The 16,723-nt window shown below is 44.7% G+C and overlaps 1 protein-coding gene across 3 annotated transcripts in view; it reads left to right on the top strand.

Moving 5' to 3' along the window:
- NRG1 (neuregulin 1) overlaps positions 1–16,723 on the top strand; it is a 482,035-nt gene that overhangs the window by 103,722 nt on the left and 361,590 nt on the right. The gene's annotated exons all lie outside the window — the stretch shown is intronic.

Below are 16,723 nucleotides of genomic sequence, written 5' to 3'. Positions count from 1 at the left end.
CCCATCCTTCTGCATCACCCCCGAGTGCACCCAGGTCCTTGAGCAAAAGCAATCCCATGGATGGGTTTGCCTTTGCCCGAAGCAGGGATAACCCAGACCATCTTCCCCAACATAGCCTTCATGCACACTATGGGGACTTTATTCCCTTCTACAGTATCTGGAAGTTCTGAGTGGGCAGGGCCAGCTCCGCTGGAAGATGCCCTACTGTTGATGTGTATCCCAATATTTGAGGGTCCCACCACCCATTGCTCTCAGTGTAGTCTTTAACAGTCCACTGCATCGTTCCATTTTCCCGGGGGCTGGTGCACGACAGGGGACGTGATACACCCACGCAATGCCATGCTCTTTGGCCCAGCTGTCTGTGAGGTTGTTTCAGGAATGTGTCCCATTGTCTGACTCAATTCTTTCTGGGGTGCCATGTCTCCACAGGACTTGCTTTTCACGACCCAGCATATTGTTCCAGGCAGTGGCATGGGGCATGGGATGTGTTTCCTACCACCTGGTGGTTGCTTCCACCCTTGTAAGTACATAGTGCTTGCCTTGGCAGGTTCGTGGGAGTGGGATGTCATCAGTGTGCCAAGCCTCCCCATGTGGGTATTTCAGCCATCGTCCTCCATACCAGAGAGCCTTTAACTGCTCTGCTTGACTTGATTGATTGCAGCACGTTTCACATTGATGGATGACCTGTGAGATAGCGTCCATGGTCCAGTCTACCCCTCAATCACAAGCCCATCTATATGTTGCATCTCTTCCTTGATGGCCTGAGGTGTCATGGGCCCAACGAGCTATAAATAATTCACTCTTATGTTGCGAGTCTAGATCTACCTGAGCCACTTCAATCTTAGCAGTCTGTCCCACTGGTGGTTGTTTTGATGTTCCTTAGTGGCCCGAATCTTGGGTACGTGGGCATCTACGTGACGTGCTTTTACAACCAGCTTCTCTAGCCAGGCAGCAGTGTCTTGCCACAATGAGGCAGCCCAGATGGGTTTGCCTCTGCACTGCCTGTTGCTCTGCTGCCATTGCCATAACCACCCCCACAGGGCATTCACCACCCATCAGTCAAGAGTACTGGCCACTTTTCTCGATCAGCAATGTGTAAAGCCAGCTGGATGGCTTTCACCTCTGCAAACTGGCTTGATTCATCTTCTCCTTCAGCAGCTTCCGCAACTCATTGTGTAGGACTCCATGCAGCAGCCTTCCACCTCTGATGCTTCCCCACAATGCTACAGGACCCATCCATGAACAGGGCATATTGCTCCTCATTTTCTGGCAGTTTATTATATGGTGGGATGTCTTCCACACGTGTCACCTCCTCCTCTGGTGACTTTCTGAAATCTTTGCCTTCTGGCCAGTCCATGTTCACTTCAGAATTCCTGGGTCACTGGGGTTTCCTATGCAAGCCCACTGTGTGATCAGCGCGACCCACTTACTCCACGTGGCATCAGTTGCTTGGTGTGTAGAGGGGACCCTCCCTTTGAACATCCAGCCCAGCACCGGCAGTCGGGGTGCCAGGAGGAGCTGTGCTTCAGTGCCAATCACTTCCAAAGCAGCTCGAACCCCTTCATATGCTGCCAATATCTCTTTTTCACTTGCAGTGTAGCAGGCCTTGGATCCTCTGTATCCCCGACTCCAAAACCCCAGGGGTCAACCTCGAGTCTCCCCTGATGCTTTCTGCCAGAGGCTCCAGGTAGGGCTATTCTCCCCGGCTGTGGTGTACAGCACATTTTTAACATCTGGTCCTGCCCGGACTGGCCCAAGGGCTACTGTGTGAACTTCTTCCTCTTTAATTTGTACAAAGTCTTGTCGTTGCTCAGGGCCCCATTTGAAATCATTCTTCCAGGTCACCTGATAGAGAGGGCTTCAGTCACAATGTAATTTGGAATAAACATTCGCCAGAAACCCACAATGCCTAAGAAAGCTTGTGGGTTTTGCTAGTTGGTGGAGACATGGCTATTATTTTGTTGATCACATCCCTTGGGAACTGACAACATCCACCTTGCCATTTTATTCCTAAAAACTGGATCTTCTGTGCAGGTCCCTTGACCCTACTTTGGTTTATGGCAAAACTGGCTTTCAGAAGGATTTGGACTATTTTCTTCCCTTTCTCAGAGACTTCTTCTGCTGTGTTGCCCCATACGATGATGTCATCAATGTACTGCAGGTGCTCTGGAGCTTCACCCTGTTCCAGTGCAGTCCGGATCAGTCCATGGCAAATGGTGGGGCTGTGTTTCCACCCCTGGGGCAGTTGGTTCCAGGTATACGGGACGCCCCTCCAAGTGAAAGCAAACTGTGGCCTGCACTCTGCTGCCAAAGAGATCGAGAAAAATGCATTCATGATATCAATTGTGGCCTACCACTTGGCTGCCTTTGACTCCAGTTCACATTGAAGTGCCAGCATGCCCGGCACGGCAACACTCATGGGTGATGTGACTTCATTCAGGCCACGTTAGCCTGCTGCCAGCCTCCACTCTTCATTAGACTTTCACTCTGGCCATGTGGGGCTGTTAAAGGGTGAGTGAGTTCTGCTGATCACTCCCTGACCCTCCAGTTGATGAATCAGCTTATGGATGGGAATCAGGGAGTCTCGGTTGGTGCGATATTGCTGCTGGTGCACTGTTGTGGTAGCAACTGGCACCTGTTGCTCTTCAACCCTCAGCAACCGCACAACAGAAGGGTCCTCTGAGAGACTGGGTAAAGCAGACCACTGTTTAATTTCCTCTGACTGCAGGCAACTGCACCAAAAACTCACGAGTACCCTTTTGGGTCCTTGAAATACCCTCTCTGGAGGTAGTTTATGACGAGGATGCATGGAGTCTCTGGGCCCATCACAATGCGGGGCATTTGCCACTCATTCCCAGTGAGACTCACTTCAGCTTCCAGTACAGTCAACTGTTGGGATCCCCTGTCACTCCACAAATACAGATGGGTTCTGCCCCTTCATAGTTTGATGGCATTAGGGGGCACTGTGCACCGGTGTTCATTACAATCTTGTAATCCTGGGGCTCTGACAGACCTCATACTCTGATTTGTGGTCATCACTTACCTGCATCTGAACGAACAAATGTTTCTTCCTGTTGAAGAGGGGTAGAAGGGCTATAAATTAATTTCTTTGTCAATACTTTGTCATTGCTTATCACAACTGGGGCCAGAGGGCTTTGCTAAGTTCAGAAAGTAGCTCATGTTTAGATGGGCGAATGGGAGGTAGTCTGAGGAAAGCAACCTTGGAAAAATATGCCCTCAAAGCAATGTTCTGCACTCAGGCAACATTGCGGTACACAAGCACCCTTACTCAGGAGAGCATCTGCTTTGCCCTCTCCATTTGCTTAGTTACTTTCCTGCAATCTTGGGCAGTGCTTTGTGAATCACTCTTGATGCACTTGTACTGTAAATGTTTTATGTGGAAAGGCACTGCTCTGCCAGGGGGGCTGGGAGAACAAGGAGGTTTCTCCCAGAGCTGTCCTGTGAAACAGTTCGGGTGAGTCCCTGGAACAGAAAATCACAGGCTGGGCTGTGGAGCTGTTGTTAAAATCCTCTGACTTGCTGAACCACAGTATGCCCTGCCTTAGTCTGCAAAACTGTCCATATTCCTGAGGCTGCACTGACCACACAAGACACTGCAGAAAACAAGCAACCTGGGCTCAATCCTTGCTCTAGGCAGAAAATATTCCCTGAAACACCAACCTCCTCTTCTGGCTGGAGTTTCTCCAATTTTCAGATCTGCTCTTCTGTAATTTGTTTTCATTTTCTAATGAAATCTATGTGATGAAATGAGACGATGGTCCCATGTGGGACTTGAATAGGCCAGCTCATGCTTGCCATTAATTAGCTGGGTTTCAGTTCTTGATTTCAAACTATTACAATAATTAAGTTTGTATGAAGGCTTAATCACAAAAAGTAACCTTAATCTTACACTCGGTAATGTCAGTAAGAGTCCCACTGGGCAACACGTTTCTGGTTAGTTGCTTCCAAGAGTTGCTTCTGGTGACCTGCTCATACCAACTAACTGGTCTGCTGATTACAACAAATGAATAAGGACTGCATGAGTCTGATACATAATTGGTGCCAGGGAGATTTTTCTCTTTACAATATGTTAAGCTTTCATTACCTTTCCACACAGCCAGCTGTTGAAAAATGGTTTACTCTCCCTTGGCTAGAGCTGAAATTCAAGTCACATGCTCATGCCCTTACTACATAAATATGAATATCTGAAGTCAACAGCGCGATTAAGAGTAGCACTAGACCCTTGCCTAAATGAACATGGAAAGCCATGAAGATTACCTACATGTGAGTAGGGCAAAAGGTGACTGGACCTCACGCTGAGCAGTGACCATGTGTGTGCTGAGTGAGGAGTCCTGATGTGGGAACTTAACTAGCACTTAACACCTTTTCCAGCTCAAAGCCCTCCCTGCAGGTATATCTATGGCTGGGAAGGTTGCAAGAGGCTTTTGCAGGTTTCTTGTTCTGCACCAGCTCAGAGAGTGTACGTATACACAATGTAAATATGCTATACAGAACTGGACTGGTATACTACATATATAACACATAATCTCTTTCTCCAAAGCAGCAGATTTTTAATTAGCTTACCCTTGAATGAAGATGATTTTCCTTGGCTTGCCTGTGGCTCCTCTGAGTTCAACAACGGTTAACAGGACAGTGCCTTAAGGATATCAGCTGTTCTGTCTCATGCCAGTTGCATTACCTTTTACATCTCTAATTGCCTTCCCATTTTTAAAAATATTCCTAAATTCTTGGCTTAAATGTAATAAAAACATTACTTCACAAGTCAGGATGTTCTGAGGACGTTATTCTACCACATAGACATGACTTCTTTTTTCAAAAAAATCTTGACCAGATTTTTCCTCCATTTTTCTTTCCCTTCATTTAGAGTACAAGCCAAATCAGGCCTTACTGGGGAGAGAAACAAACCCGTAGATTACTGGATTGTAGAAACATGCAGGAAAGAGGAAGAGTATCTTCCCTCCAAGGTCCTTGCCACTGAATGGCTGTTACTGCAACAGCTCACAGTGCAGTGGTAATTAAGTATAACAATCCAGAAAAAGAGAATCAGAGTATTGAAGCAGGAAAGGACCAGAATGAAATGTAAAACTATGCTGAAATAAAGGTAATGCAAATAAACAAAAGGAAAACCTTGCCCTGAACATTACACTTGGGTCTGTTTGAAATGGAGGGGGTTTGGAAACAGGCAAAAAAAATAATCCAAGCTGGGGAGATGTCTGTACATAGAGGATGAATATACCGTGTTCTGAGTTAGGCAAGAGATGGACAGCAGTGACAGGATAATCCTTGTTGAATTAGAGCATTTTAAAACATTTCAGGGTTTCTGCTCAATCTTGTTGACCTTGTGAGACCAGGAGGGAACACTCAGTGAAATTAAAAGGAAATCTTTCTTACACAGCAAATAATGAACTTTTGGCACTCGCTGCCACAAGATGACACTGCTCTCACCCATGTAAAAGGAAAGTTGAAAGCTTTCCTGACTATGGAGGATCAAATCAGTGTAACAGGATTCTTTTAACTAGTCATTTAGTTTTAGGTGAACTGCACACCTTACATCCAGAGACTGGATGGATTAAAAGATGTATGCTATGATTAGTTCCTTATACTGGCAATGCACTGGTAGTGCAACACTTCCAGTTTCATTACCCCCTCTAAGAAGGTTCTACAGCTTTTTCTTTCTATGCAAATTTATCTATGTGAATATAGGTAAAATCTCTGCTGAAAGAGCAGAAATTATTCAAACCTTACCAGAAATTAGCAGGATAGCCCTTCTTCCTCAACCATCAGAAGCATAGTGGTGCTGTTCACATGTTACTTTGAAGCAAGTGCCAAGGGGAGATAAGGTATGTACTATGTCACCTTTAGTGTGGCTACAATGCTTATTTTACTTAGCGGCTGCTGAAATTGTGTTGCATTTCTTCAAAGTGGCCATCCATACGGTATGTTCTAATGCTGTACATTTGTAGAGACAGGGTGTTGTGCATAGATAAGGGCTTAAGCAGGTTTCAGAGCGTTCTTATCTAAGTTTGCCAGCATCCAGATGGATCTTTCTTGATTTTCTGTCTCTTTATATTTCTCATACCATTGTAAAAACTTTATAACTATGCACACACACTCTCTCTCACACATATATATCTGTACAACACACACACACTCTGCTGTAAAGAAAAGACTGTTGAACACATTTCATAGTGGAGTGGACCCACAAGCACACAGATCCAAGATAAGAGCCCCTCCTGTTCAGCATGCAGACATGGAAACACACCTGTGCTGACAGTCTTGGACACCTTTAGCTTCCCATTCTGGCCATAACCACTTGCTGCTGCTGGTGGAGCTAGGTCTAATCTGCAAAGCTGTATGCTGGCTGGTGTCACACTGGGATTAAGTCACAGTCAGAGCTTCTAAGGAGCCTCACCAATCTGAGGAAATTTGTCTTCACTGTTATCACTACAAGCTGTCATGCAGACAAGCAAGTTTAGAGACAACAGTGTTCCCAGCAAGCTGTTTGCTCAGGTGAATACTTGAAAACTTACATCTTACCTGCTAATGCAGCTATACATCTCCTAGCTGCTACAACTGGTATTAAAGAACAGACCTTGCCTTACATCCAGCACCAAAAAAAAAAAAGGGGGGGGGGGGGCAAAAAATACAGCCTGTAAATATTTGGCAGAGCTGACTTGCAAGACTCTCATAGCTTCCCACATATACTCTGGGGCTAACTGTTAAAGATTCAGAAATGGGAAGGATACAACCCAGGAAATACACCTGTGGAGGCAAGCACTGCTAGTTTAACCTGAAGTCTGAACTTGAACAGATAAAATTCTATCTGTTAGTTACAGATATAAGGCCTTAGAAATTTTCACATTAGCTTGTCTCTGTTACTGAAATGTAAAGATTTGGTTTTCCAAGATTCCCAATGCCTTTGCCAGCAATAGATGTATGTTGCAATGAAAAAGCCTGACACTTTCTCTCATAGAATCACAGAATCGTTTCAGTTGGAAAAGACCTTTAAGATCATTAAGTCCAACCATTAACCTAACACTGCCAAGTCCACCACTAAACCATGTCTCTAAGCACCACATCTACATGTCTTCTAAATATCTCCAGGGATGGTGACTCAACCACTTCCCTGGGCAGCCTGTTCCAATGACTGATAACCCTTTCGGTGAAGAAATTTTTCCTAGTAGCCAATCTAAACTTCCCCTGGCACAACCTGAGGCCATTCCCTCTTGTCCTATCACTTGTTAATTGGGAAAAGAGATCAATACCCAGCTGGCTACAACCTCCTTTCAGGTAGTTGTAGAGAGCAAGAAGGTCTCCCCTCAGCCTCCTTTTCTCCAGACTAAAAAACCCCAGTTCCTTCAGCCGCTCCTCATAGGGCTTGTTCTTTAGACCCTTCACCACCTTCGTTGCCCTTCTCTGGACATGCTCCAGCAGCTCAATGTCTTATAGTGAGGGGCTCAAAACCGAACACAGGACTCGAGGTGCAGCCTCAACACTGCCAAGTACAGGGGGACGATCACTTCCCTAGGCCTGCTGGCCACACTATTTCTTATACAAGCCAGGGTGCTGTTGGCCTTCTTGGCCACCTGGGCACACTCCTGGCTCATATTCAGCCAGTTGTTGGCCCACACGCCCACCTCCTTTTCCATCAGGCAACTTTCCAGCCACTCTTCCCCAAGCCTGTAGCTCTGCGTGGGGTTGTTGTGACCCAGGTGCAGGACCCAGCACTGAGCCTTGTTGAACCTCATACAGCTGGCTTCAGCCCATCAATCCAGCATGTCCAGATCCCTCTGAAGAGCCTTCCCACCCTCAAGCAGATCAACACTCCTGCACAACTTGGTCTTGCCTGCAAACTGACTGACGGTGCACTTGATCCCCTCATCCAGATCATTGATAAAGATATTAAAGAGAACTGGCCCCAGTACTGAGCCCTGGCTGCCAACTGGATTTAACTCCATTCACCACAGCTCTTTGGGCCCAGCCATCCAGGCAGTTTTTTACCCAGTGAAGCACATGTCTGTCCAAGCCATGAGCAGCCAGTTTTTCAGGAGAATGCTGTGGGAAACGGTGGCAAAGGCTTTACTAAAGTCCAGGTAGACAACATCCACAGCCTTTCCCTCATCCACTAAACGGATCACCTTGTCACAGAAGGAGATCGGGTTGGTCAAACAGGACTTGTGTTTCATGAACCCATGTTGATTGGGCCTGATTGCCTGGTTGCCCTGTATGTGCCACGTGATAGCACTCAAGATGATCTGCTCAATAACCTTCCCCAGCACCAAGGTCAGGCTGCCAGGGCTGTAGTTGCCTGGACCCTCCTTCTGGCTCTTCTTGTAGATGGGCATCATAATTGCTAAGCTCCAGTCAACTGGGACCTCCCTGGTTAGCCAGGACTGCTGATAAATGATGGAATGTGGCTTGGTGAGCACTTCGACCAGCTGTCTCAGTACCCTTGGGGGGATCCCATCCGGCCCCATAGACTTGTGTGTGTCCAAGTAGTGTAGCAGGTAACTAACCATTTCCCCTTGGATTATGAGGGCTTCATTCTGCTCCCTGTCCCTGTCTTCCAGCTCAGGGGGCCGGGTACCTGAAGAACAACTGATCTTGCTGCTAAAGACTACAGCAAAGAAGGCATTAAGTACCTCAGCCTTTTCCTCATCCTCTGTCACTACATTTCCCCCCCTCATCCAACAAAGGATGAAGATTGTCCTTAGCCCTCCTTTTGTTGTTAATGTATTTATAAAGATATTAGTGTCTTTAACTGCAGGTTAAGTTCTAGCTGGGCTTTGGCCTTTCTAATTTTCTCCCTGCATAGCATAACAACAGTCCTCCTGAGTTGCCTGCCCCTTCTTCCAAAGGTCATAGACTCTCCTTTTTTCCCTGAGTTCCAGCCAATGCTCTCTGTTCAGCCAGATCAGTCTTCTTCCCTACTGGCCTGTCTTTTGGCACATGGGGATGGCCTGCCTTTAAGAGTTCCTTCTTGAAGAATCTCCAGCCTTCCTGGACTCCTTTGCCCTTCAGGACTACCTCCCAATGGACTCTGCCAACCAGTCTCCTAAACAGGCCAAGTTATCCTGGTTGGGTGGTATATAACAGACTCCCACCATGATATCTGCCTTATTGGCCTTCCCCCTGACTCTTACCCTTAGACACTCAACCTTATCATCACCATCATTAAGCCCTAAACAATCAAAACAGTCCTTCACATACAGGGCCACCTCACCACCTCTCCTTCCTTGCCTATCTCTTCTGAAGAGTTTGTAGGCATCCATTGCAGCAGCCCAGTTATGCGCATCCTCCCACCATGTTTCCGTGATGGCAACTATATCATAGTTTTCCTGGTGGATCCCAGGAGAAGAGGGGTTAGCAGTGAGATGGTCAAAATGCATGATGAATGGAGAGCTGCTCTCTGAGAGTCCAGGGAGGAGAGGGATTTTTCAAATTCTTTCTTTGCACACATGTTCGTGTGTGTAAATCCCATCTGATGGAACAATCTGAGTCTTTTTGAATGGTGTTGTCCATAGTATCCATCAGGGTAAGTTTAGAATCTGCCTTTAAAGTTTCATTTGTGCAGCTACTGAGCACTGAAGTCAATGGAAGTCTTTGCTGGTCTGAAAGGGCACTACTCTGTGTTGAATAAGGAAGTCAGTAAGCAGCCCTCAGACAGAAAACAGAGCTTTTCTCCAGAGCTAGAATGATCAGTTTGAAGGAGGCCACTGTGAACATTTTGCAGTCTCCTTCAAAATATTTCTTTAGGATATTCCTCTTCTCTCCACTGTATAAGAAGAAAGATCCTTTTTGTATTTATAGATGTGTTAAACCTTCTGCCTTCTGCCAAGCTACTCTCTTGAGGAATGCCTTACAATGCCTCTTATTGTGTCCTGTCCTGTGAGACATTTTGCTTGCCAACCCATTCCTGCTGAATGACGTACTGCCTTTGCTGACCAGGCCCTACTTTCACTAAATGAAGAAGAAATGGATACAAGCAGTATGTGTTCATAATGACAACTCGCCACACAGAAATCTGTACAGATACTCCGTTTGGAAGGTGCCAGCCCTCAGTGGACTATATCTCTCCTGCTTCGACTTGCAGCATGTGCTGCAGCTGCTTAGTGTCTTGGCAGGCAACACACATCACTGCCAAATGTTGCATTTGCTGGGCAAAATCAGACGTCAGCAGCACTGACTGGACATCTTGAGTTATAAAGTGATGCAGACATTGGCTTGATAAATGTCTTAAGGGTAATAGGCAGGGAGGATAACTGGAAACAACATTCAAGCCCAGTGCATGTGGGACCTGAGGCATCCTGGCTGGATGCTTTGACACTGTGTAATTACAAGCAGCAGACATGAATTCCCTGGGGGCTGATCAAACCAGTTCAAATGTGTTAAGCTGTGAGAATGTGTGAGAGGCAGGAAGAGTGCTTTTTTCCTCTCTGAAAGACACTGATTACTCTGGATACCCAAAACAGGCAAAAACCGAGTTCAGAGATGGCACTTCATATTAGTTGTCCCAGGGCCAAACTGAGCTGAGCTCTCGTGATGTTACAGCCACATGTTACTGATTGGGAAAGGTGCAAACAGGATGTACCTGCTGGTCATTGGCTACAGCTTGTAGCTTGCCTGCCTTCTTGTATTTACATGTGATTGAATCTACTTGCAAAGGACCAATCTGCCCAATTTGCTGAATAAATCCTGTTTCAAAGGAACATCTTGGAGTAAGGTTTTCTATAGAAACGGGGCTGGCCTGAGTGTTTCCTAATGAAGCTGGTGGTGGCATCTGAGCTAGATTCACGCCTGATGTTTCAGAAAACTTGATGCTGTGCGTACATCGTGCATACAGGAATGCCAGATTAGTGAGATGATAATCAAATCCAGGTTCCCCAGGTTGCTGGAAAGGCACATAAGTGAAATCCTTCCATACACTGCTTAACTTGCTTCTCTTCATCCCTGGAACAGCATTTTTCTGATCCTTCCACCATTGTTCTCGCAGCATTGCTTTTGCTTTGTTCCTGGGAAGTCTGAATGAAAATGTCACTGTTTAGGTCTTTAATCCATGGAATAACTTCACTGAAACAGTTCCCATTACTCTCTGTGGACTTTGAACCAAATCCTCACTGTCCCGACATTGAGAACAGAAGGTGAAAGACACCTTGACCTCAGATGCTGATAGGTATTGTAACCATCTGGTCCCTGGAGCTGGACCTGCTGTCAGCCCTGGGCTGAGAGACCCAGGTGGACTGCAGAGGTCTGGTGGCAGGGGAGCTGAATAGGAAATACCGTGAGAAAGCTGTCTGCTGTGACTTCAACAGGGATGAAGTCAGGCCTTCTTCATATTGAAAAGTATGCGTCGGGAGACGATTTTTATACACAGTTCTCCAGTGGCCCTTAAATCTCCTGCTAAGAACCCTGCCTTTGCCAATCTTTAAGGATCATAAAGGGAATTTATAATTATATTATGCTCGTTTCTCCCAGAAGAAGCAGGGGAAACATTAAGGAGGGATTGTCCTGCTAGCTGACGGTTATTCATTTCTTATGAGTGTTTTGAAGTCCAGATCATGTGTTTGTATTCTCAGGCTGTATTATTCTTCCCATGTTTTTTGAGGCCTCCACATCTTTTCACAGAAGGGTTTCCTTTTAACCTAAGCCATTATCAGTCACAGAAAAATTATCACGAGACAGCAGCTGTGTAGCTCATTCCACACCTAAGACAGGCACCAAAATGTTTTGCCAATGGACCAGCAAAGCTGATTTTTTTTTTTTTTTTTAAGAAATAGATATTGCAGCTACAAATGTTCTGTTTCTCTGCTGGGGGTGACTCATGTACCAGCTTGGATAGCTCATCCCAAGCGCGCTGTTCTCCCTATAACTTCAGTGAAAGAAATTAAAATGCATTATAATAACAGCAGTATCTGATAAATCTACCGCAGGTAGGCAGAGCTGCAGGGTTTAGCAGAGCAAATAGTCTGGCTTCAAAGAGCTATTACCAGGAGGAGAATTATAACTCTGGAAGGATAAATTCCGTGCCCAAAACCTGGGTGTAACCAAAAAGCCCTCCTCTGTGCAGCCTTTGGGAGAACAAGGATGTGGTTTGCTTTGTCTCTCGAGTGGCTAGAGTTGAAGCAGTATACCAGCTTCCCAGACACTGCCCAGCAGCCCATTGCTGAGGGCAGGGGCAGGCAGCCACGATAAAAGAAGAGGGTTTCAGAGCCTAAGCGTTACTCCGTGTTGTTTTCTGACACACTTAGGGTCAGGAGTGAAAGTCACACCAAATCGTCTTTGCTGGTGCCCTTCCTTGCAGGTGTTGATGGGAGTGCGGATGTGTAGCTGGAAGGCAAAGCCCTGCACAACCAAGCTACAAAGCTAAAAAGCTACAAAGCCAGAGCCACAGGCAACAACCAAGAGATGTCTATCAGATGCAAACATCAGGGTCTGGCTGGGGGCCTGGGGGCAGTTTTGAATCACTTTGGTCCTCCTCATGCTCTGCTCAGAGAGCAGGCTAGCAACTTTTTCCTCCCTTTGGGGCGGGCTGTGAAATCAAGCCTCTAGCAGGAGGTGAAAATACCGCCAGAATTTCGCAGGAATACTGGCATGCGATAGACGATGGCTGAGTCCCATAGATTTCCTAGGCACGTCCTTCACAAGCAAGTGGTGGCATGGTGGGAGGTAGGGGATGCACGATGCTGGAGGCTGCCGCATCCTGTTTATGTCCTGTTTGGGAGAAATGTTGCCCACACTGCTAAGACAGATAGTCCAGTCTGCAGCACTGCCAGGAGGAGGCACTCAACAGCTCTTCTTATAAACCTGGACTGATGACAGATATTTTTCATCCAGTAAGCCTGTGCATGTAATCTGAACCAAAAATCTACTCGTACTTAGCACCCTTTAAATAGAAATTATATCTAGCTCATTACAGTCATTGTGGCTAATAATTGCTGACAGATGTCTGAATAAAACCAGGAAACAGCAACACAGCAGAGGAGTGGGTGGTGCATGTGCTGCCTTCAGTGACCAAGGTCTGTGTGTCACTTCAGTGGGGGAGACTGAGCCTATAGTATGACTATAAATTGTACACCTCTGCGTCTGTTTTGAAGTATCTCCATATGGGAGTGAAGAGATACTGAAAGCTACCCTAGATTCTCCAGTCTGTTGCTGGCATTGCTCCCAGAATGCAGTGTGCAGAAACTTTGAATTTACCATTACAGGGATGTTGGAAGAATTGCTTATCAAAGAAAGAAAAATCTTTCTTTCCTACTAAAATAAAAAATACATGTAATGTTTCTTACTGTTAGAACTGAATATAATGAAGAGACAAAACTGAAATCGTAGAAGATATTTTTGATGTGTTGATGTGTGTAGACTTAGTTATCTGACTTCATCTTTTTTACTCTAAGCTTTGAGAGCCAAAGATATAATGGAAAATGTAGGAAATTGAAATGTTGGAATGAAAAAAATAGATTGGATTAATCTGTGCAGGTAATCTCCCATGCTTTTTTTTAATTATTTTTTTTTTCCAATGTCTGTATATTCTAGCCATACTGAGATAAGCTAATTGGAAAAAGAGAGGACTGTGAGCTTGAAGATTCATGAAAAGCTGGTTTCAAAGTACCTCCCTTGATTAAAAAATTTCCATTTCTTCAGTTGCTTGGTGACATAAATCATCCTATCATGGTTAGAGGAAAAAAACCACTCATGCAATTTCCTACATTTCAAATTGTATATTTGATTTCTATGTTTCTAATCTGTGTAAATAACCTAAACCACTGTTTAAAGAGGACAAGCAACATAAGATAGAATAATTTACCATGTGCATCCAGACTGAAAATCGGTGTGGACAATTTCAAAGCAATTAATGAACAAAAGTTCTTAACTTTAGCCAGCTTTAATGAACTCTGTTTTCTTAAAGCACTGATTACTCCCTCTCTGATAGTACGAAATAACTAGAAAGGCAGCTAAACTCAGAAGCCTGAAAGGCTTTGGAAAATTACTTTGGAGGTTAGATCCAAGAAAAAAAATCTAATTGGTTAGTTTGCATCCCAACAGATCAATTATCATCAGTGGTCTAGTAAGAATATTGCCTGCTTGGCACTACAAATGCTTTGAAGAACCAATTGGAGAGCACTGACAGGCACACGCACTGCAATCATGCACACTTTTTGTCATTTGCTGGAGGAATGGCTTTGAATAAATGGTAGTGAATCATACTGCCTGGTGATGCACGCAGCACATTTTAATTAGCTTTGTCAACTAACTCCCAGCCTTCTGGATGACTTGTATTTGCTGTACAAGCTGGCAGAGAAACTATCACCTTTCTCACAAATTATTTTGGCTAGCTTTGGTCAATGACTGTCAGTCCATAATGACAACGTATGTCTTGAAGAGCTTTGCATCAGTCTGCTGGACCACAGAAACATTAACAGGGTAGCAAAGTGAAAAGTGTGTTTATTTTATATATGATCTCTCAGTATGGTTTTTAAAGCAGCTAGGACAAAGAAAGATGATCAGGAGTACTAGAAATACCAGTCCAGTGGCACACAGGTGAAGGCTCTCACAGGAAAGTTAAGCAATATTCAGTGTTGCTGTTTTCTAAGGTCTGCAAAGGTCCAACTCTGAGGACCTAGGTGAAATGTAAATACTATTAAAAAAAAAAAAAGGCTGAAAATGCAATTTAGCCATCCTTTCCCTTGGTGAGCAATTCCTTTCCTACTTGCATCGCCTGTAGGGGAACTAGGCCACCTAAACCTAACAATGACTTGTGCTTGAGCCACGTCAGTTCCAGCTGTTTGGTACTTGAGTGTGAAGCTGAACACCTGAACATAGTCTCCTTGTTTAATGTGCCTAAGCTGTTGTGAGGTTAATGGCTACCTGTGAGTTGTCAGAGGTTATCGGGGACTCTTAAGGCTGAATTCTGGCCCATATAATGCACGAGGAAGAGAAGATCTGGCTGCAAAAGTTGTGGTGAGTAGCATGTGGCCTGTAGTTAATGATTTTGGTTTCAGTAATTAGGCTGGCATTAAACATTTCAAGGTCTCACAATTTTTGCAAGATCTATGATTTGCCCAACCTCTTTTCCTCCCATTATGCCAAATCCTGTATGTGTCTGTTGTGTCCACTGTGCATTTGCTGTCTGTGAGTCGCATACAGGAACAAAAATGGGAATATGTGCAGAAAACCACAGTGATTTCCACGTAGATTATGGCTTCTTTTCCTGTATAGTTGGGTATGAAAAGTGCCCTGATGTGTGTGGACTAGTGATTTAAGGAGGAATTAATTGTCAACAGAATTTTTCTCTGTTAATTTAAGCTAAATCTCAACCTTTTGTTTTGTTTCCCTACACCTGCAGCTGAAAGAAGTATCACTGTGTTATGAAAGCTGTGTTTCAACATCCATTTCTGGTTGGGAGAGAAGATTTGTTTTTTGGATCTTTGGCAATATTTAGTTTCTTCCACAAAAACTGAATCCCCACATGTTAAATCTATGTAGTCGATTTCCCATTTCTCTACCCTTGCCATTTCCTTTCCACCTCAAAAGTTACAAGGTTGTGTAATGACTTGGGTTTTCTCTCTCCAGTAAATTGTTATTTAAATAACCTGGTTAAATCAGGAGAAAAACTGCAATCCTAATTCTCTGTCCAAGCCACCTATTCAGACTAAAAAAAGTTTGCATGAGAAGTGATCAATACTTAATTTACTTAAGTAATTCAGGAGCTCTCCAGTGCAGAGGTCTGGGAGTTGCCTGCCTTCTCTGTTGTGTTTACAGATACCGGGAAAGGTGCCATGACTTCCATTCTTGTTTCTGTCATAGAAAAAGGACAGGAAGTTCTAACTGAACTAAAAATGAAAACGTGCTTAAATGAGAGGCACCTGCTGTATTCTGAAATCATAAAAACAGTGCCTATTTTATAAAAAGACATATACAGAAAGTGACTGAGTAGTAGTTTACAAAATCAGATCCATGGAGGTTTTGAGACATAGGACTCCCATTTTATCTGATGGAATATATATGCCATAAAAAGGTTGGGAACCTGGGTTAGGGGCAAGATGAGCTAGTGGAAATCAGTCCTGGCAAGCACAGCACTCCCATTGCTTTTTTGTCCGGCTCCAGACTTTGTATATGCCCTGGACAAGTTGTGTGGGCTCTGTCTCAGATCCTCAGGGTTATTCAGGTTTTGAACTAGCATTGATCACATCTCGAGTCTAATCTGTATGTGAGGAGCAGCATTTAAATACCTTCAAGGATCTCAGCTTTTCTGTCCCAGAGAAATGTGAAAACAGAGGTAACAATTCTTCTGATATCATAGACTGATGAGAGAGAAAATTATGAGGCACTCAGGTTCTGCAGTAATGGAGAACATATGACTGCCTGGGGATGACTAGAGGGGTGTTTATAGGAACCAGGACTTCCAAAATTTCCTGCTCAGCTAGATCACTTTTTATCAGCTTTGCTATACTTTCAAGCACCTGCCCAAGCGTTATCTTTTAAAAACACAAGTGGAAGTGTGATTTGGTGACAATATGGGTTTTACATGTGCACAGGCAGTTCCCAGCTATCTCTCCAGGGAGTAACCCCCATGTTTCTGTCCTCACCTTACTTGACTCCTTTTCCCCAGCACTGCTCTGCTCCTGTGTCTAATTGTGTGCAAGCTATCAGTGGGGAGGGAGGGTGTCAGCTGCTTTTTAGTACTATTATTTTAGGAGGTGTG

The sequence above is a fragment of the Grus americana genome, chromosome Z, assembly GCF_028858705.1.
Source record: "Grus americana isolate bGruAme1 chromosome Z, bGruAme1.mat, whole genome shotgun sequence".
In the NCBI taxonomy this organism is placed as follows: Eukaryota; Metazoa; Chordata; class Aves; order Gruiformes; family Gruidae; genus Grus; species Grus americana.
The sequence above is the reverse complement of the archived record's forward strand: the minus strand, read 5'-3'. Positions and strand labels throughout refer to the sequence as shown.